This window comes from Arvicanthis niloticus, chromosome 3 (genome assembly GCF_011762505.2).
Source record: "Arvicanthis niloticus isolate mArvNil1 chromosome 3, mArvNil1.pat.X, whole genome shotgun sequence".
Lineage (NCBI taxonomy): Eukaryota > Metazoa > Chordata > Mammalia > Rodentia > Muridae > Arvicanthis > Arvicanthis niloticus.
Genome location: NC_047660.1, coordinates 72,013,773 through 72,035,238, shown reverse-complemented (window position 1 = coordinate 72,035,238; position 21,466 = coordinate 72,013,773). Strand labels below are relative to the sequence as shown.

The window sequence follows — 21,466 nt, the reverse complement described above, 5'->3', positions numbered from 1 at the left end:
TATCTCCCCCCACTCCCTCTGAAATTCCTCCTTCCTAGCAGATCTTTCTTCTATTCTCTTACTGAGCTTAAGTAGGGCTGCTTGAATGTGGGATTATTTATTGGGTCATGGGCAATTGATGAGTAGCTACACCCTGAAGAAAAATGAGTCTCCCTCCCTAGAAATCTTTACTCGGCAATAGTCCCTCAGCTGAGGGTAGGGCCTGATGACTCTATGCCCAAAGATTGTTGATGAGATATTGATGGCCCATTTTTTTTAAAGATTTATTTATTTATTTTATGTATGTGAGAATACAGTTTCTCTCTTCAGACACACCAGAAGAGGGCGTCAAATCCCATTGCAGATGGTTGTGAGCCACGATGTGGTTGCTGGGAATTGAACACAGGACCTCTGGAAGAGCAGTCAGTGATCTTAACCTCTGAATCCATCTCTCCAGCCCCTTACACAGGCCTCTTCAGGTAAGCACAACTACTGCCATCATGCGTGTTTCACAGCACCACCCCTCCCCCTGATCTCTATAGCAACTGCTGTTCGGACATATTGCTGAAAAGAATACAAAATGCCAGTTGCTTTGAAACAACTTGGCAATTCCTCAAAAAAGTTAAACATGGGTTTATTGTAAGCTATCCGCCAAATTCCTAAGTTGAAACCCTAACCTCCAAAGTAGTAGTACTGAAATGAGGGGCCACAAAGCCACCTTTGATGAGATCATTGGCTCTTATACATGTGGTAGCTAGAATGCACCATCTATGAAACAAAAGGGGTTCTTACTGGACACAAATGGACTTCCCAGCATCCAGAAACTCTCTTATTTATAAGGTGCCTCATTACGGTACTTTGTAATCCAAGTAGGCTAAGACACTACATAAGCCAGAAAGTCTACCCTGGACATATAACACAATATTTAATATATAACCCCATAGCTAGGGATGTGTAGCTCAGCATCCATGTGCTCGCCTTTGCATTTCCTGAGCTCTACATTCAATCTCCAGCACTGCGAACAAATGGAGGGAAAAACCTCAAAAACCCTAAAAACCTTGTATGTGAATATTCATAATGTCTAAAAGATGAGAATAACCTGAATGTCTTACAAATAATGAATCTATACATAAAATATCCAGGCAATGGCATATTTTTAATGTTTTTATTAGTATATATTAGTTATAGATGATGATGATGGGTTGACATTTTCATGTATGTATACAATGTAATTTGGTTGTTTTCATACACACATTACTCCTGCTTGTCCCTTCTACTTTGGACACTTCTTCACCTACCCAACTTATGCCCTCTCTACTTCCATGTTTCCATGTCTGTGTGACTCAGTGAGTTCACAGGGTCATTTATAGGAGTGTGAGTGAGGGATTGTTTGTGGGATGATGGGCAACTCACCAGTGGCTACTCTTCAGAAGAAAATCTCTCTCTCTCTCTCTGCCATCTACCTGTTAACTTGTATTATAAATCTTCAGGGATGGGTGGGGCCCCATGAGCTCCTCTCTTCCATGATGAGACGTTGCTGCCTGGCCCATGCAAAGGAATATGGTTCAACCTAAGGGGAAAAGGACAAAACAAACAAACAATGTAACACTTTGTCTGCCATGTTTGAGGCCCTGGGATTGATTCCTGTTATGGTTTAAATATGAAATGTCTCTTGTTGGCTCATCTGGTTAAATACTTGATCCCTGGTGTTGTTTTGGGAGGTTGTGGAACTTTGGGGTTATAGTGCCTAGCTGGTTAATGTAAGCCACTAAGGGTGGACCTCCAAACACACAGCCCCAGCCTAGTTTCATTCCACTCTCTGCTTTCTGGTCCACACACAACTGCACCAATCACTGCTCCTCACTACGTGACATCCATCAAGACTTCCCCACACTTCCAAATTCTAATCAAAATCAACCCTTCCTGGTGTTGGCCCCATATGGACTGACCTTCTTGAGGACCAGGGTTCAATTCCCAGTGCCCACATGAAGGTCTACAACTATCTGAAACTCCACTTCTAGAGGATTCAGTGTCCTTTTCTGGCTTTCTCCAGCACCAGACATGTTTATGGTATACAGACACATGTGTAGGCAAAACACCTATACACATAAAATTTTTTCAAAAAAGCTTAAAAAGACTCAATTCTCTTGAAGTTTCTGTCAGGTACTTTGGTCACACTGACATGAAAGTAACTAACACAATCTTGGTCATTATACATGCACATGGAACACGGATACATGCTACTTTGAAATCATACTGAACAAATGAAGATACACACAAAAGACTGTTACGTGGTTTCATTTATACGGGATATCCAGAATGGGCAAACCACAGAGACGAACAACCCCAGTGGCTATCAGGAGGTGCTGTGTAGGCCATTTGAAACATTCCTACAAATAACTTGATTTTTTTTTCCTGTTGGGAGCTGACTTTTAGCAGAAAGCGGCTATCAGCTTTGCAGCCATCTCAAGCCATATACCCTGACGTGAGACTTGTTTTTCAACAGCCTACAACAGCTGAAGCACACTCTGATATCCCACATATTTTGTTTTGCTGTTTACTGCCCCCAGCTGCAAGGTGCATGTGGTATCCATGCCTGCAAGGCGTGCTGTCCACGCCATGCATGCCTGTAAGGCACACGTGGTATCCAAGCCTGCAAGGCACGTGGCAAAAGCCTATAAATACCAGATTTCCCTTCAATGGAGAGAATACGGGAGACAATGAGAGAGACAATAAAGGAGAGAGAGACAATAAACAAGACTTAAGACTTGATCAGACCCTCTGTCTTGTCTCCATTCTTCACATCACTTGCCCCACACTCTCTCGCGCTAGACCCGGACCTGCATAACAGAGCAGGCCGTTACAGTTTGGCCGCCCAACGTGGGGCAGCTCAGATGCTACATCCTCCCATACTGAGGATTGAACTTGAGGTCTCAGACATGCTATACACATGCTTTACCACTGAGCTACACCCCCAGCTTTCTTTTTGTCATTGCCTTTTTTTTTTTTTTTTTTAAACTTAGAGTCCGGTTCTCACTAAATTGCTCACACTGGCCTTGAACTTGTTCTGTAGTCCAGGTAGGACTTGAACTCATATCTTCTTACTAGTAGGTAGGATGAAAAGACAGCCCCCATACTCAGAGTATAATATGTGCTGTTCTGTCTAACACACACATACACACACCTTTAATGGTTATAAACGGATGCCCTGAGAGGTTACCTGCCTACGCGACTCACCTTGGACCACATAGCTAGCAAGTGGAAGAACTGAAAATGGAGTTTAGGTTTGAAAAACAATAGAAATGCTTCAAAGCATTCACATGTGGATGATGGTAAGAGCAATGGAGTCACTGGTTGGAGAAAGAGATGCTGAGAGAGTTCAGGGTGCTGAGGGAAGCTGAAGAGATTTCATAAGGAAAAAAAGGTTAATCTTGGGGACTCAAGCAATGGCTCAGTGGGTAAGACCTGTACTTGCAGAGAACTTGGGTTTAATTCCCAGCACTTTGGAGGATCTTTCTCTGAAGGCATTAGGCATATATCTGGTGCTTATTCATATATGCAGACAATATATACACATAAAGTAATATATAATCATATATATCAAATATATTAGATATATCATATATAAAGTAATCATATCTATCTATCTATCTATCTATCTATCTATCTATCTATCTATTATCTATCTATGAAATGTTAAACTTGAGATTAAAGCATTACATCCCGTGGGAAATTCTGCAGGGCAATTAGATAAGTATGCCTGGTAATCTTGAGAGAGGATCAAATCACACAAGAAATTCATTGAGGTAGAAGTCAACCCTAATGGATGATTTTACCTTCCCAAATGACACTGCTTCTTGAATAACAGTCTCTCAAAGGCAGAAGCAAGAAAAAATACAAGTGTCATTCAAGGCTACTGAAGATAGAGAAGAAAGGACCAAAAGTGTTGGGGAAAATGAGGTCAGTCTAATGTTAGGCATGGGGTAGGGTTGGGGGTGTAGAGAGAAGAAAGTAGAAATCAAGCATCCATTTCAAGAAAGGAAAGGCCACCCGCAGTATCAAATGATGCTGCAAAGCTGGAGCGAAAGTGGTACACTGCCCAAGACAACTGGAGAGGCAACTGATGAAAAGCAAAATGTTAAAGGGAGATTTGTTTGGAAAAGCTGAGCAAGAAATAAGACGGGGATTTGGGGGGCAGGGCAGGAGTAAAACCAGAGGTAACATACAAACTTTCAATGAGACCTGGCGGCTGGAGGGCTCTGAATAACTTCTGGCAGTGGAAAGGCACTGCCAGACAGAGCAAACCAGAGTATAAACACATTTAAACAGATACAGTGGCTACTAGCCAGTGGGAGGGTGGGGCCCCTTGGGCTATTGTGCGGCTCAGATGGACTTCCTCCAGGAGGTCAGAGCTAGGCCGGGATGGAAGAAGGGAAGGAAGGATGTGATTGAAAGATTATTTCAGTACAACTAGGACAGAGACCTGCAAGGGAAAGTCGGCAGTGACGTCACGCATGCAAATGTGCCTGGCCTCCGGAAGCTGGCCTGAGAATAGTGAGGAAGGGCCCTACTTGTGAATGATCGGGAGCTTAGGGACCCGCCCTCACGTTACAACAGGAGCTGCACCCCAGTCAGGGATGCTTGTTAATAAATGGGACCAGGCTCTGCCCTGATTCCCAATGTTATTCATTGTGTGGTCGGTTTCTCCTGGTTTGGGTAGCAGGCCTACATCTCCATTCCGAGAAAATGGTCTCTGGCTTTGTCCTTTGTTATCAATGTGCCCTCTGCAAACACATTCACCCTTTGTTGGTCCCAAAGCAGGATTTGCAGGGCCACTGAAAGCCAAGCCCGACAGTCACCTCGATTACAATTGCCCTGAGGCCAATTTACAAGGACAAAAGTGTTTTGTTGTTTTTAATCTGCTAGGTCATAAGAAGGCTTCTCAGGTGACAGAGAATGTCCAGGCAGCTGAACAGCGCCATCTGGTGCCTGGGAGGTGTCACTTTGAAGATTTGCTCTCTTTTGAACTAATCTCAACATATCACTAAGGGTCACTGTCAACTGTAACACTAGTTCTAAGGGATCCCATGCCCTCTTCTGGCCTCTGTGGGCATCAGGCATGCACGTGGTGCACAGACATACTGCAGCAAAAACCATTCCTACAAATAAAATTAAAAACAAACAGACAAGGAATTTAGCTAAAGCCGGGGTGTAGTGTTCCAAGTTCCAGCACTTGGAAGTTACAGAAAGAAGTTACAGATCTCTGTGAGTTTGAGGTCAGCCTGGTCTACATAGAGAGTTCCTAGCCAGTCAGGACTACGTAGCGAGAATCAATCTCTCTCTCTCTCTCTCTCTCTCTCCCTCCCTCCCTCCCTCCCCCACCCCCTCTCTCGGACTGGCAAGATGGCTCATCAGGTAAAGACCCTTGCCCTCAAGTCTGATGGCCTGAGTTCTATCCATTCACAAGTTGTTCTTTGGCCTCCTTGTGCTTCCATGGAATGTGCAACCCCCCAAAGGCCCAAAATAGATAAATAAATAAAAGCAGAGAAGATGGAAATGTTCGTGTTATGTGTATTTTACCATAACAAAGATTGGGAAAAGATGGGCTTCTCCCTGAGATGTCATTCCCTTTAAGATGGCCCACCCCCACATGATTGGCATTTGCTGCTTCTGCTCATCCCTATTGCTATGTGTGCAGATTCTATTATCTGTGCAGGAAAAGCAGAAACAGTAAGTCTTGATCACGTGCATGCTTCCAGTGCTTCCAGTACTCATTCATAGGTAATGGTCCCTTAAGCATGAAACCATTTGAATGATATGCTTGAATGCAGCGTCTCTGCTTTCTCAATTCCTTAAAAACTGTTTATATTTCATTTTATCCCCTCCCAACCTCCCTGTGTGTGTGTGTGTCCTTTATACTTGTGCATAGGTCCTTTATACTTCCATCAGAGGAAAACTGGCAGGAGTTGGCTCTCTCTTTATGCGATGTGAATCCCAGGGATGGAACTCAGGTTATCAGGCTTGGCAACACGTACCTTTATCTACTGATCCATCTCAGGGGCCCTCCAGTTCTGTTACTTTTTACATTTCAGCCCCAAATTGTCTCTGAAGAAACTAAAATGTATCACCTTCGATTTAAAGTTTGCTTTTGAGCTGAAGGCAATGGAGAAACATCAAGCAGAAGAAAGGCTTGGTCTGCTTCCTTTTCTCCTGAGACAGGACACAAATGGGACACAAATTCTCCTGTCCAGGAGACAGCTCTCTCTACATTGGAAACAGAAGGGTGTGCAAATACATTTTATTCATTCATTTTCTTCCATCATTTCAGACCCTTGGAAGCCTAAAATTGTTCTCCTTTGTGATTCCATTTCTCTGCTATTTCTTTTTGGCAGTGCCGGGGATTGAACCCAGGTGTGGGAACAGTAGCACGTGTTCTACCACTGAGCCCCACTCTCAGCCCTGTAATTCCTCATTTTATTTTTTGTGTGTTTTACCTACATATATCTCCACGCACCGTGTGTGTAACTGGTGCCCATGAAAGCCAGAAGAGGGGATCGGGCACCCTAAGACTGGAGTTAAGACAGTTATGAGCCACTTTGTGGATGTGGGAATTTAAACGTGGGTCGTCTGGAAGAGCAGCCAGTGCTTGTAACTGCTGAACCATCTCTTGACTCCTAGTGTTTGTTTAGAAAGGATCTGGCTATGTAGCCCAGGCTGGTCTCTAACTCTCAATTCTCCTGCCTCTGTCCATCCAGTAGCACAGACCATTCTCCTGTGTCTGCAGGCTGAGATTACAAGCATATACCACTACCCCACTCTAATTTCTTGATCTTGCTTGAAGTTGCTGTATAAGCCAGAGATCTGAAGCTCTGCTTGGAGTTGTCTCCAGGAGGCTTCTGTGTGATGCTCACCAAGTGTGTTAATAATAATCTTGCTTCTTGCTTCCTGATAGTCTTTATTGTCTCAGCTATGAACTACAAGGGGTTACAAAAGAAGCCTTCCACCTTTGACAACTGTTTCAACTATCCCACTCAAACTGTTTTTCATATCTCCATGCTGGTAGGTGGGGTCTCACTATGTAGCTCTGGCTGTCTTGGAACTCACCATGAAGTCCGAATTCAGAGAGATCCTCCTGCCTCTGCCTCTCAAGGGCTGGCATTAAAGGTGTGCCCATCACCACACCCAGCTCCAGGTTCTTTTTGTCTTCTTCTTTTTCCACAGATTCTCTCTCTAGATGATTTTCTTGTTTTGAGGTTGAAGTTCCCGGTGCTGATGAACCCCAGGTTTCTTGTCTAGACCTTTGATGCGCCAGAATCGTGGAACTCATGTGAAACATTTCAGAGTTCTACACTCAAGGTGAGACTCTGGCCATCTTCACCAATGTCTGTATCATTCATATCATCAAATGGTACCCCACGCTCACTTGTGTAACTTAAAAACGAGGAGGCAAGCTTGGCTTCTACTTTTATTTTCTGCCCTTCTATGGTGACTAATTTCACACTGAGTTCTGCTAGTCTGTGTCTGGAATAGATTTCATTTTCCATCCTCACCGTCCCTCCGTGGCTTAAGCTATGGTCATCTCATTGAGATTATTTACTCAATGGCCTCCTATGTGCTTTCTCCACTGTCCTTCCAGTTTACTTTCTGCTCAGTACCCAGGACAAGCCTCCCAATCTGTAACTCTCACAGTAACTGCCTTCTGCTATGCTTCAAATGAGAGCCATAGTTGAAAAGGCCTCCCGTGATCTGGCCTGAACTGACTTCCTGATCTCTTGCTCTCTGTGTCATATCACACAAGCTTCCTTGCCTTTTTGTCTTACCACACACCATCTCCTGGCCTTCAGGCTTTCCTGGGATCCTCTGTGGCTCTGTGTGAGTCAGCTCTGGAAGGCTCGATGACAGCACGCTCCATAGAAGCCGCACGTCCTTCCCGTGTGCTCACCTTCTATTTCCCCATCTGCTTCTGTTGTCCTAGAAGACACGCATAGCAGACTATGCAGTTATCATACCTTTGTTTGCTCACTCATCTCCACGACACTTCAGTCACCTTTGAACCCAGAATGTGAGCTCCTAAAAGTAAAGAATCTCCTGACTCCACCCCACAGGCACTACCCTTGTCTTGTTCATAGCCACGCCCCAACTGAGCACAGTGCTCGGCGCAAGGCTAATGCTCAATAAATACTTACTGCCTGAATAAAAGATCGAAAGAGGGTAAGTAAAAGAAGCCTGGCTGTATGCCTCGCCTTGGGTCTGTGCTTCCAAGAAACTTAAACGCTCTTAGAGGACCATTAGAACCAAGAACATAAACATCGCAGAGAAATATTGATGCGTTTCTCCAGCCACATGAATATTCAATAGTGTGCTGCTTCTGATGGTTGTACTGTAAACAAACTATGTACACAGATACTGCCTTCAATTCCTCATAGGTACGGTTCTGTAACCGCTCCCTCCATCCCCACTGCCCTTCAATAGTCAACCTTGGCTCCTGCCCATCAAGCCTAAATGCTTCTCCTGGAATGACTTCTGCGCCTCCCTGAAGCTGAAGCCTTCAGGAAGTAGCCGCCTTGCCTTGGTCTACCAACTCTCTCTCAAGCCCCTTAGCCACATCACAGTGCAGAGGCATCTGTATCTTTGTTAAAAGTCAGTGCACTTGTAACTGTATTCCATCCCCTCCTGGTCTCTATTTATGAACTCTGGACTGTTTTTCAGGGACTTCAGAGTCCCTTCTGAACCTGGAGCTCCCTCACAGCGTTTACTATGCTCAGATCTTCCCATGCACCGGAGGCTCAGAATGTCCCGCCCTTTCCCATTTCCTGGCAGCTGACCTCTCCTTCCTAGTCAGACTTCCTAGAGACATTTACAGCTCTGTCTACGCCCTTGTATCTCTATCTCCTTACTACCGTTTTAGCACTATTGAATTAGCTTCTTCCCTATCCCATAGTTAATGGGGGAATCATGAACTGCCTAAAAGCCACTATAATTGGTATTTAAAAAAAAAAACAAAGGAAAGAAGGATGACTTTTATCACAGGCATCAGAGGGTGTCACAGAAGATAGCTTACCACTAAAGCAAGTTGTAAAGTAGGGTTACAGAGGCTGGACACAGGTACTTACTTCCCATCTGAGGAAATACTCAAACAGGTTTGAGGTGGTGAAGCAATGTTTATGGCAAGCCCTTGTTTGACCTGACCAAACCAGAGTGGAGTTGCTGGAACTGGTGCCATGCAATCAACCTTGAAATTGACCAGCTTTCTGGAAATAGGATACTTATAGCAGTAATCACTCATCGACATAAGCTGGCATGAAAATTCCCCATGAGTTAACCCCATATAAGCAACTCTGGGACTGGGATATTTCTCATTGGCAGAACACCCTGGGTTCAATCCTCTGCACTGATGAGGATAGTGGTGGTAGTGATGATGATGATGAGTTATTGAAGTACAGCATTAAAATTTTTTGAAGGGATTCTAGAAAAAAGATTAAATTTTTGTGGTGGCTATTATTGGTTGCCACCTTGATTGCATCTAGAATGAACTACAATTCAGAATGGAGGCCACACCTGTGAGAGTTTTTTCCCCCTTTTGTTTTAAGTGGGTAAATCCACTTTTAGTCTTCACCTTCCAGACAGGAAGATAACACATCTTTGATCCAGATCTTGAGTCAGGAAGACATACCTTCAACCTGGGCCATACCTTCTGCTAGAAACCTATATGGACATAGAAGGAGGGAGCGTTTGTTTTGCCTGCTGGCTCTCGCCTTGCTAGCAAATCCATTCCTTTACTGGCATTAGAGCCTACTCTTTGGAATTCCAGTGTGTACTGAAGACTAGTTGAGACATCCAGCCTTTTGGACTGAGCAACTTCTGGATTCTTGAACTTTTTGTTCTTACCCATCCATTGTTTGATTACGTGGACCACAGCCTATAAGTGCTTTTAATAAATCCCCTTTCTGTATGTGTAGAAAAGGAGATTCATTCTACAAGTTCTGCTCCTCTGCAAAACCCTGATTAATATAATCTTTAAGCATTTTTTCCTAATGGCGTTGCATTTCTTTAGCAGGCTTGAAACGTGTAGGAGTGATGGACATAATCAGCTAAAAGAAGGTGAGGACTGTGCTACAATACGCATCCCAGTGTGCTCTTGTCTCCCTGGTAAAGGTGTTCAGTTAACAGAAACATACAACATTCTCCCTGCATCTGTTGAGACTCAGTTGCCATTATTTCAAACAGCCCTGATGTCAACACAGCACGCTTGGGGGTGGCATGTTCTGATCCTTCAGAGTTCAGACGCATCATGAACCCCATGTAAACAGCCAACAGTTTAAATGATGTAAGGTTGATGAATCCTGTGCTGCACTTTCCCACACTGCCCTAGAGTAGTCATCCCTGGCCGTGCTGACTCGGCCTCCCTGCTCTCCCAGCATGCTTGCATGCACATAGTGGACATGTATTGCCAATGTCAGCACAAACCTCATGGTGGCTTTTTCCAGAGGACGGTAAAGCTCTCATTTTCCTGGATCTTTTGGCGACCTCTGGTACGAGAAGCCATTTGCCCTCACAGCAGTCTGTTGGCTGCAGCATCACTGCGCACCCTGGCCTCTCTCCATTCTTCTCAGGCCCTTTTCCTCATTGTGACACATTTGCTGGAGTCCTTGAGTTACTGTCTGAAGATTTCATCCTCTTGTCACTCAGAGGTCTCTTTCTAGGGGTGTCATCCCATGGTGCCAAACACCAGCTCCATGTTAACTATCCCCCAGAGTAAACCAGCAGGGGAGATTAACCGGGCCACACGCTCAGTTCCTTACTGGAGTCTGCGCTTGATGTCCCATGTGAGCCTCCGACTTAACACACACACACCACCCAGCCCCGGGTCAGAGGGTAGGCCTTACACTTAGGAGTCGCCCTTGATACCACCTATGCCTCTTGCCTCCTTCACTCCACTACTAAAGACGGTTCGCTTCTTTTTTTCTCCTACACTTTTACCAACTCCGCCCTCCCTCTTCTTCTCTCCCACCCATCACATTGGCCAAGGCAGCCTGATGAGGTTCCCACACTTGCCCTTGTGCTTTCTAATGTTCTCAACACTGTAGCCCAATAAACAGGGGAACAACGAATTTAAAGTCTATCGGGAGAAAGATCAGAATCATAGCATGCCCCCGGGCCCTGAGTGATCCGAATCCACCAGCTACATCTTGTTCTTAGCTCCCTCCCTCCTTCAAACATGGTTTCTCTAATCAGTTTCCTCCAGCAGAGCCTCCGAGGGTTTTCCTTCTGGTCCTCTCTCTATGTAACCCTTCTTCAGATTTATTTGTTCTATTATATGCGCGAGTACTCTGTCTTTACCTATGTATGTGCACCATGTATGTTCCTGGTGCCTACTGGAGTCAGAAGAGGTCTCCAGTGCCCTGGGAGTTACAGATGGTTGTGAGCTGCCATGCCAGTGCTGGGTACCACATGGTTTCAGGTCCTCTGGAAGAGCAACATGTCATGCTCTTAACTGCTGAGCTATCTCTCCAGCCCAATGGAATTATCTCTTAAAACATCTCCTCTTCAACCCAAGAATTTGCCTTTTAATCTAGCTATAGAAAAGCTTCAAACCAGGACTTAGGGTGCAGAAGAAAGAGGATTCCCACAAGTTCAAGTCCAGCCTGTCTAGAGAGTGATGCCCAGGCCAGACAGGGCTACATAGCAAGATCCTGTCTTTTAAAAACAAAGTCTCCTTTTTATAAAATATATGTGCATGCGTGTGTGTGTGTGTGTGTGTGTGTGTGTATGTACCTGCATGAGTGTATTTGTAACACATGAATGTAGGAGCCAGAAGAGGAAGTTGGATCTCTCAAAACTGGAGTTATAGGTGGTTGTGAGGTACCATGAACACAGCCCAGAGCTCACTCACAGCCTCTCAAAACTTGGCTTTTCAGGAGCTCTGAATGGCAACTTTGGAGTTCCTGCTGTGTGGGTTTTGCTTCTTGGCAAAAATCTTTACAATGAATAATAGAAAAGCCCCGATAGGTCTCCAGTCTGTCTCCCCCAAACCAGAACAGGATCATTTCCTACATTAGGCCCAGCTAATGTTTGATCTGATTTAATTTTTAATATTTTGGATGGTGACTCTCATGAGTGTGCCGAGGAAGCCATTTCATAATTCAATATTTCTCTCCCAGATAGGGAGTGTTTCCAGTAATCAATCCAAATGTTTAAATTTATTTTGTTCTCTTGGAGATGAAGTGCTTCCTTTCTGTGAAAGGTAAAAATTTCCAAATATGGTATTAGTAAACAATATCTCCCCAAGGGGCAACCTATTTCCTTAGTCTGCAAAAAGAAATTAATATTCCCATCCAATGGTTCTCCTTGTTTTCTGCAAGCCTATAATTTTCTTCTAGTCTCTTATTATCTTCATAAACTTATTTGTTACTTTACAAAGAAAAAGATGGCTATGAATCAGAAAGGTAGTTTAGCAGCTAATGGTACCTGCCTCCCGGCCTCCCTTCTGATGATGATGATGACAACGATGATAACAACAACAACAACAATCATAATAGAGAAAACGAAAAGGGAAAGTTATACAAGTTGAGACAGGCAAATGTGAAAGCATCAAAGAAGCCTGAACGTCTGAATGGCAAGAGCGAGGGGTGGGTGCACAGCGGCCACGCTCATTCAAGAGCCTCATGAGGGAACAGGGCATTCATTGCCAGCGCCCACAGCTGTGTCAATAGACTGTAGGGAACCAGATGGATGCCTGTGCAGAGGAGACAAGGTGGTGACAAGGGCAGAGAATCTATGATCCCTGTGTGGCTGATGTGACAGAAATCAGCGGCAGACTAGAGGACCCATACAAGGCAATACAAGGCAAGCATGTCATCTGGTGGCTGACAACTGTCTAACTCCAGCTCCAGAACTGAACCCCTCTTCTGGCCTCCAAGGGCAATGGCATTCTCTCTCTCTCTCTCTCTCTCTCTCTCTCTCTCTCTCTCTCTCTCTCGTCTTTCACACACACACACACACACACACACACACACACACACACACACACACACACAAATAAGAATAAAACAAATCTTTAAAAAATGTGGAAATGGAACAAAACCACCAGAGCTTTCAGCTGGGATACCAGGTAAGTGAGGAGACCCATTAGTGGTATCAGGACCTACATTAGGTTTTGAGAAAGAAATGATTTGAAGTCAGTTTTGTTATTCTGAGTCTGGGGTGGTGACTTAGAAACATCCCCCTGGGTTAGGATGGCTTTGAGACAACAGCTCACAAAGCCTGAATACTAAGTCAGCCTGATTTTCTGAGTTCTAACTTAAAAGGCGAAACATTTTCTTTCTGCCTTTTTAGCCCTTCTTTAGATACTGGCCCAAACCCTAAGCATGTGTACCCTGAGGTCTGAGCCCGAGACGTCCTCACTTCCCCTTCTGTCCTATGCAACTACTTGCCCACCTTCACTGCCAACCTGCCAGCTCTCTTGGACCCTTAACTGATGGGCATGAGTCTTAGTTTCTTTCTTCTTTGTATCCTCTTCCCCGATCTTAGCAGCTTGCCTGCACTGTTCTTAGTTTTCTCTCAAATCACCATAAAATGACCGGCAAGTTTCAGAACAAAAGGAGGCATTGTCTTTGTAGGTCTGAAGTTTGAGGACATAGCAGGGCTGCAGTTTCACTTGTGAGTCATACACACACACACACACACACACACACACACACACACACACACACGCATACATACACACATACAGACATAAATATAATTACATGATATAGACATAGTAACTTGATAATTTTAACATTACATAGATAAATGAAAGACAAAGATATTTTGAGATCACCCAGGAGGAAAGAATAGCTAAGTGGAAAAAGAAGAAGAAGAAGGAGAGGGAGAGGGAAGAGAGGGGGAGGGGGAGGGGGAGGAGGAGGAGAAAGAGAAGGAGAAGGAGAAGGAGAAGGAGAAGGAGGAGAAGGAGAAGGAGAAGGAGAAGGAGAAGGAGAAGGAGAAGGAGAAGGAGAAGGAGAAGGAGAAGGAGAAGGAGAAGGAGAAGGAGAAGAAGAAGAAGGAGAAGGAGAAGGAGAAGGAGAAGGAGAAGGAGAAGGAGAAGGAGAAGGAGAAGGAGAAGAAGAAGAAGAAGAAGAAGAACTACTACTACTACATGGAAAAGAGCTGTGGGGCTTTGCAACAAGTGAAGGTCAAATCAGAAGATCTAAGGAAACAAGGAACATCTCCAGCCCAAGGATCAAGGTTTCCAGAGTGTGTGTGGGCCTGAAGGTGCCACAAACAGCTGGGTGCCATCCCTCTTGCTTTTTAGTCTTTAAATAGAATCCAGTTCCCAGGGGTTGCTCAAAGTTCTGGTTGCTTTCTATGTTAGTACATCCTGGGTGGGACACCAAGCTCCTCAGACTGAGTGATTTATTACTTGCAGGAGTTTATTGCCCATAGTTTGGGAAGCTGGGGGTGTAAGATCAGTGTGCCAGCAGAACCGATGTCTGGTCAGGTCCCTTTCCTCACATGTGGGACAGCGATTGGGCAAGGTGTATATGAAGGAAGCCCTTTGAGACTTCATTCACAAGGCACTAAACCTCACCAGATAGGATGGACCTCTTATGACCTAATTACCTCTCAAAGGCGCTTTTGACACTATCATACTGTGGGTTAATTCTCAACGCACAGTTCACAACCTTATCTGAAGTGTCTGGGACCAAAAAGGGTTGAGATTTTATTTCTCCACCTCCCTTCCTTTTCTTCCTTCCCTTCTCCTTTCTCCTCTCCTTCTCTCCCTTCTTCCCACCTCTCCCTTTGTGTCCTTCTCCGCCCCTGCCTTTCCCTTCTCCTCTCCTCTTCTTTCAGGTTTTGAGATATTTGCCTGCAAGCTGACTATCCCTGTGTACCTCCCACCCCCAGAATAAGATCAAGAATAATTGGTCTTGAGATGAAATGTTGAACTTCAGAGCATTTTTCATTTTATATTTTTAGATTGTGGATGCTAAACCTGTATGAATGGGGGCCTTGCAGACATTCAGGCCACAGCATTACCTGCGCTGGAAAATAGTTTGCATCACATTGCCTGTGTTCAGTGCTCACTGTTGCCAAATTTAGGTAAAGGTCCTGGTGTTTATTTAGCGCAACCTCCCACACTGTTGGAAAGTGTCCCAGCGAGCTTTTCTGTGGCTGTGATAAAACATTAGCCAAAAGCAACTGGAGGGGGGAGGTTAATTTTAGTTAACCGGTTGGTCCATCAGGCATGATGAAGGCGGCAGCAGCTGAAGCGGGGCCACTGAAGAAGGCTGCTTTCTTCCACAGTGAGGACTACCTGTTCCGGGGTGGCACTGCCCAAAGTGGGGGATGGGCCTTCCCATTTAGATCATTAATAATAGTAATAAAAAGGCCGGGCATGGTAGCCTACACCTTTAATTCCAGCACTCGAGAGGCAGAGGCAGGCAGATCTCTGTGAGTTCGAGGCCAGCCTGGTCTACAAAGCGAGTTCAGGAGAGGCAGGGCTACACAGAGAAACCCTGTCCTGACACCCTCATCCCCCTCACCCCAAAGAAGCCCTACAGACATGCCTGCAGGCTAACCTGGTGTAGGCATTTTCTCAATTGAGGTCCCTGCTTCACAGCTGACTCATTTGGGTCAAGTGGATGAAACTAAATAGCACAGAGACAAGAGAGTGAGCTGAGGCTCGTAGGCAGATTGCCTCTTGGTAAATTATGGCAACAAACAGTGAGCTACACCAACCTAACTGAACCGCAAAGGTGAAGGAAAAAGGCCTGTGATTCAGCTCTGTAACCACAGCCCTTATTGGTACCAATAGTCCCTAACTTGACCAGTAGGAGGAGCCAGTTGAGGATAGTGGGCAACATGGCAAACACCCACCATTTTTCAGTATGTCTGGGTGACATGTACCAGGAATAGGAATAAGATCGGTCTAGCTCTGCTGTGTCTCTTTAGCTACATTCCTTTGTTGCTCAGACAAGATCCCATGCACCCCAGGCTGGCCTCAGATTTGCTGTGCAGCTGAGGATTACCTTGAATTTCTGATCTTGCTTCTGTCTCCTCAGTTCTAGGATTACTGGTGTGTGCCACACCACGCCACGCCACACCACACCTGGTGCTGGAGATGGACCCGGGGAATTTGTGTGTGTTAGGCACTCAGTCTACTAACCGAGCAACATTTCCTGCCCGTTTTTTGCTCCTTTTTGGCTTAAGGTAGTCTCTGTTTGTTATGCAGCCCAGGCTGGGGTAGAATTTGTGCATGCTAGCTCCTCCCCCATCTTCTCCTTTGCAGGACACACACTTAATGCCACGGAGAAGGCAAGGCTCAAGCTGAGAGTCCCTGCTGCACCCCTGGCTCTGTGGTCTGTGCGTTCACAGGAAGCGCTTTCTCCTCAAAGACTTGAGGACCACCAAAGCTCTTGATTCCTGATTTGCTTCATCAAGACACCAGGTAAGGAAGCTGTCATTCCCAAGCTGCCTCTGAGGAAGAGAACCTGGGTAAAGACGACTTCACATCTGTCTGAATGAAGGATGAGAGGGTGACCTTTCGCATTCTTAGCCTTGCAGGAATGCCCTAAAGCTCAGTGCAATGACTCAGCAGGCACGGGGCAGGGCTTCAAAAATCAACGCCTGGTGTCTGACTTTTCTAATCTCTAAGCAGAAGCAGAAGCCCTCACAAAGGAAAGGGAACAATAAATAAAACATTTCCTAAAAAAAAAACCTACCCCAAACTTCCATTTTTGCCTTATACAACAGTTTAAATGAAAGGAGCACACTGCAGGCAGATATATAGGCAGGACTGAATTCAAAGAGAAATCATTGCCAACCACATGATCGTACTTCGAGGGTTCAAACACAGCACCCTCTATTGGGAGCACCGTTAATTGGGAGCATCTTCATTGGTGGAGCACCCTTGCTGGGGAGCACCTTTATGGGGCCGGTCCCAGATACTAACAATACAATCCTGGGCAAAACAACTAAAATCCTTACCACTAAGTATTTCCCATGGAGTTTACACAGAGAGAGAATGAGAGAGAGAGAGAGAGAGAGAGAGAGAGAGAGAGAGAGAGAACATAAGAAACATTAGATAATGCTAAGTATGGAAAAGAAAAAAGTCACAGGTGTGGACAGTGACTATAAAACATGGGGTGAGGGTTATGATTCAGACACAATGGTTTTAGGGAAGTTTTCTGAGAAGGTATAGAGACCTGGATAAGGTAAGAAAGAGAGGCGTGCAGATATTTGGGAAAGAGCATGTCAGACAGTAAAATGGTACCTGAAAATGTTCTAAGGAATGGACACATCTGCACAGAGGCTGAAGCTGGGTGGACATGAGCTGAGGTTAGAGGTGTGATTAAGAGCCTGACAGTGACAGTCTCTGGCTGGGAGGCTGACTGCAGGAGGCTCAGTACTGGCTAGCTCTTTAATTTGGATGAGCACTTACGCATTACACACACACACACACACACACACACACACACACACAGACAGAGGAATGAAGGGGGAAAGAGAAGGAGGAGGGAGGGAGGGAAGCAGAGTGAGATCTGCCTGCTGAGGTTTTAATGGGTCTCAGCTATATCAGATACACCTTTCTTCAGAACAGGAATTTACTAGGGCTACAAGCCAGACAAGCACCAGCAATAACTCTGGTCATTAACCCATGTTCAGCCATTGGCCACTGGGAGTGGCTTGCCCACACTCCATCCTTTCACACGGAAATGGGCAGAACCATACATCTTTTGTTTTTTTTACTCATGACTCTGCCCCCACAGAAGTGGTACTGGGTTACTCTTGGAAGTGGCTCATGGGTCACTTGGGGCAGGAAGAACCACACATGAGAATGGCCATGTCATTCAAAAAGTTGACCAAATAACCATCCTAAATGTTCATTCACTTTGGAGTTTCCAAACTAATGGCTGGTAAACTGTGAAGAAGCCACACTGAATGAGTTGGAGAACCTTCTGGAAGTCCATAAAACACACACAACATATACCATTACCAGAAACTCAGAGCGGGTTAGAAAGGATGAGGTTCAAAACAGCTCTTTCTTCTCCCTCTTTCTTCCCCTCCTCTGCCTCCTCCCTCCTCTTTTCTTCCTCCCTCCTCCCTCCTTCCCTCTGTCTCTTGTCTCTTCTCCCCTCGGACCTTCTACACTGAGCACGTTCACTTGGGCCCACCTCTGAGAGCATGACGCTAGCTTTTCTGATTGTAGAACTTCTGTGTCTTATGGGTTCTGGTTTGAGTCTGGTCCCTGTCCAGGCTGCAGAGCTTCATGAAGACCTGTCCATCTGTATTTGAGTATATTCTTACAAAGTCTTTAGTAAGTTCCAGCGTGTTAAACTGGCTCCTTCCAGCTGGTCATTTGGTTGGTCGGTCGGACGCTCTGTCCTTTGGCAAATGTAGCACATGCCATGCCTGAGAGTTCTCCTCACTAGGCACCCTGCCAACCAAGCTTCCTGGGAGGGGACAGCTGGGTGGAATTTCCCCTTGGGCCAGATGGAGCACCAGCCACCCCAGTAGCAGACGTGTGCAAGATAAACTCAGAGGATCCTACACATTGTTTCCTTGGCTAGGAGGACTTTTGTTTTGTTTTGGGGAGGGGGTATTTTGAAACATGGTCTCATGAAGGCCAGGCTGGGCCTTGAAATTCCTGTGTGGCCCAATGTGACCTTGAACTTTGAATTCTCCTATTTCCACCTCCCAAGGGCTGAGAGGATTGTGGTTAGTTTCTTCAGTTCCAGCTTCAATGTGTCCCTCTTGGAACACCGTTGGTACCCTGGTGACATGGAGGTTTGGTGAGCACATGAGCCTTTGGCACACGACGCTGCATTAGCATGTAGGTAAAAGTAAAATTACTCTTGATGCTCAAAGGACCAGAATGATTGAACGCCTTCTGGGGGGACTCCAGAATGCCTTGTCCAAATGACCTTGGCGAACCCTGCAACGTTTACACTTATGCTGCCTGCTCAGTTGAAATGAACTCATATTTTGCTATATCAGCCAATATTCTTATGGATCCATGCCCAGAAATGAACTCATAAAGTTGAATAATTTTTTAGACCATTGATTTATGATCCAACATGAGTTTATCCTTTAGTAAATATCATGTGTTGGTTGGCTTAGAGATGAAAAAATTTTTGACATGAAGTATCAAATCTAGAGGTTAAAAGAATTATGTGTGGCCAGGTGTCTTAGTTAGGGTTTCCATTGCTTTGAAGTGCAAGCAAGTTCTTATAAAAAAAAAAAAAACAAAAAAACCATTTAATTGGGGCTGACTTACAGGTTCAGAGGTTCAGTCCATTATCAGCAAGGCAGGAAGCATGGCAGCATCTAGGCAGGCATGGTGGTAGAGGAGCTGAGAGTTCTACATCTTAATCCAAGGCAACCAAGAGAAGAGCAGGCAGGTAGGAGGAGCATCCCAAAGCCCACTCCCACAGTGACACACTTCCTCCAGCAAGGCTACACCTCCTAACAGTACCACTTCCTATGGGCCATACATATTTAAACCACCACACCAGGCATGTTGCACAACTCTAATCCCAGCACCTGGGAAGCAGAGGTAGGTGGATCTCTGAGTGTTCAGGGGGCCAGCTTGGTCTAAAAAGTGAGTTCCAGGACAGTCAAAACTGTTACACAGAGAAACCCTGTCTCAAAAAAAATTATATGTTGAATCATATAACACTGTATGAAACAAGTGGGCATCACTAAAAAATTATTTTTAACATTGAAAAGAATTCAAATGTCTTTCAATAAATTTAATTGCATAAATCATGTTATAGCCACATGCTGGAATACTATACAAGTGTCCTAGTTAGGGTTTTACTGCTATGGACAGACAACATTGTAGCAGCATATTTTCCCCACAAGTTGGGAGGAGCTAAGGTGGGAGGAGTAAGGAGAGGAAGAGGAGGAGTAAGGAGAGGAAGAGGAGGAGTAAGGAGAGGAAGACAGGAAGGCAGAGGAGGAGCTCAGGAGCAGAGATGTAGGAGCCATCAATGACCATGCATATAATGAGAGCAGTCCTGGGTAACAACTTATATCTAGGTTAGTTAATTGGTTAACACTTCCAATTGTGTGGGCATCTTGTTTATTGAGCATTACCAAACTTATAAAACCTTTGGATAATCTAAGCATTCGAGTCTCATTTCTACCGGGTACTGTGTGGATGGTGGGATGGTCTGGGCCCAACCCAGCCTTGTGGAGACAGCATGGAAGATTGGCAGAGCCATTTCCCACACTGATGTCTCCTGGGTGGTAGGGCTGGTGGCTCTGGCCGTCTGAGCCAGTGCCTGAGCCAAACGGTGGAGAAAATATGTGGCTTCAGGCCTAGGCTAGTTGGGAAGATGGTGGCTGTTTAAGAACAAGCAAGATTGGGAGCTGCTGTTTTAAATTATTACTTCAACACATCATGACTAAGGCAACACTTATTTCTTGGGGCTGGCATACAGGTTCAGAGGTTTAGTCCTTTATCATCAAGGCGGGAACATGGCAGCATCCAGGCAGGCATGGTGCAGGAGGAGCTGAGAGTTCTACATCTTCATCTGAAGGCTGCTAGCAGAATACTGACTTCCAGGCAGCTAGGATGAGGGTCTTAAAGCCCACACTCACAGTGACACTCCTGCTCCAACAGGTTATACCTTCTAATATATGCCCAGTTTCTCTGTCTCTGCCTCTGGATCAGGATGTAGAACTTTCAGCTACTTGTCCAGCACCCTATCTGGAGGTAAGTCTGTGGGCATGCTTCCTGCTGCCATGCTCCCTGCCGTGATGATAATGGTCTAAACCTCGGAAACTGTAACTCAGTCCCAATTAAGTGCTTTCTTCTATAAGAGTTGCCTTGGTCATGATGTTTCTTCACGGCAATCGAACCCTGAGTAAGACATTGACTAATCTGGAAGGCGTGACTGGCCTGACAGACTAAACTGATAATACTGATCTTCAATGGAGAGCATCATGGATATGCAAAGAAATATTGTTGAAAGTACACTAAATAAACACGATTACATTCTAATGCTGGTTACGACAGGTCAAGCACTATTCTAAGTACTTTCCACATGCCGAGTAGATCCTCACACAGTCCTGTGAGATAGGTATTGCTTCTCCCTTTTACAGATGGTAACTGAGGTACAAACAACTAGGAGAATCATCCAAGCCCTGCTGTGAATAAGACATGGAGCTGGATGGAACCATAATTTCAGCCAACACTGAATGCTACACTATGGAGAGGTGGATTCCACAGTTCTAAAAGCAGATTATATTTGGATCCATATATTCAATGCTTCAAATTTCGTATCAACATTTCTAAGGAATAATTAAACATTTTTATGAAATATCTATTAGTTATAGGAATGTAGTTATGAGAACTTTATTATTAATAATAGTAAGGTATGATACTTAAAAAAAAGATTTTATGTAAAAATCCAAACTTTGGTTATCCAGGCCCCACTAACAGGGAGTTTGTGGTAGGCTGTGAACATTAGGGGTGGAGTGCCAATTATTCTGGAGA

General features: G+C 45.0%; 1 long non-coding RNA gene across 1 annotated transcript; it reads right to left on the bottom strand.

The window, feature by feature from the left end:
- Positions 1-1,132: 1,132 nt before the first annotated feature.
- Positions 1,133-18,344, bottom strand: LOC143441743 (uncharacterized). Its single transcript, XR_013109403.1, has 3 exons — positions 18,138-18,344; positions 7,800-7,950; positions 1,133-1,549 (listed from the first exon to the last, which is right to left on the bottom strand). It is a non-coding gene; the product is annotated as an uncharacterized LOC143441743 (long non-coding RNA).
- Positions 18,345-21,466: the final 3,122 nt, after the last annotated feature.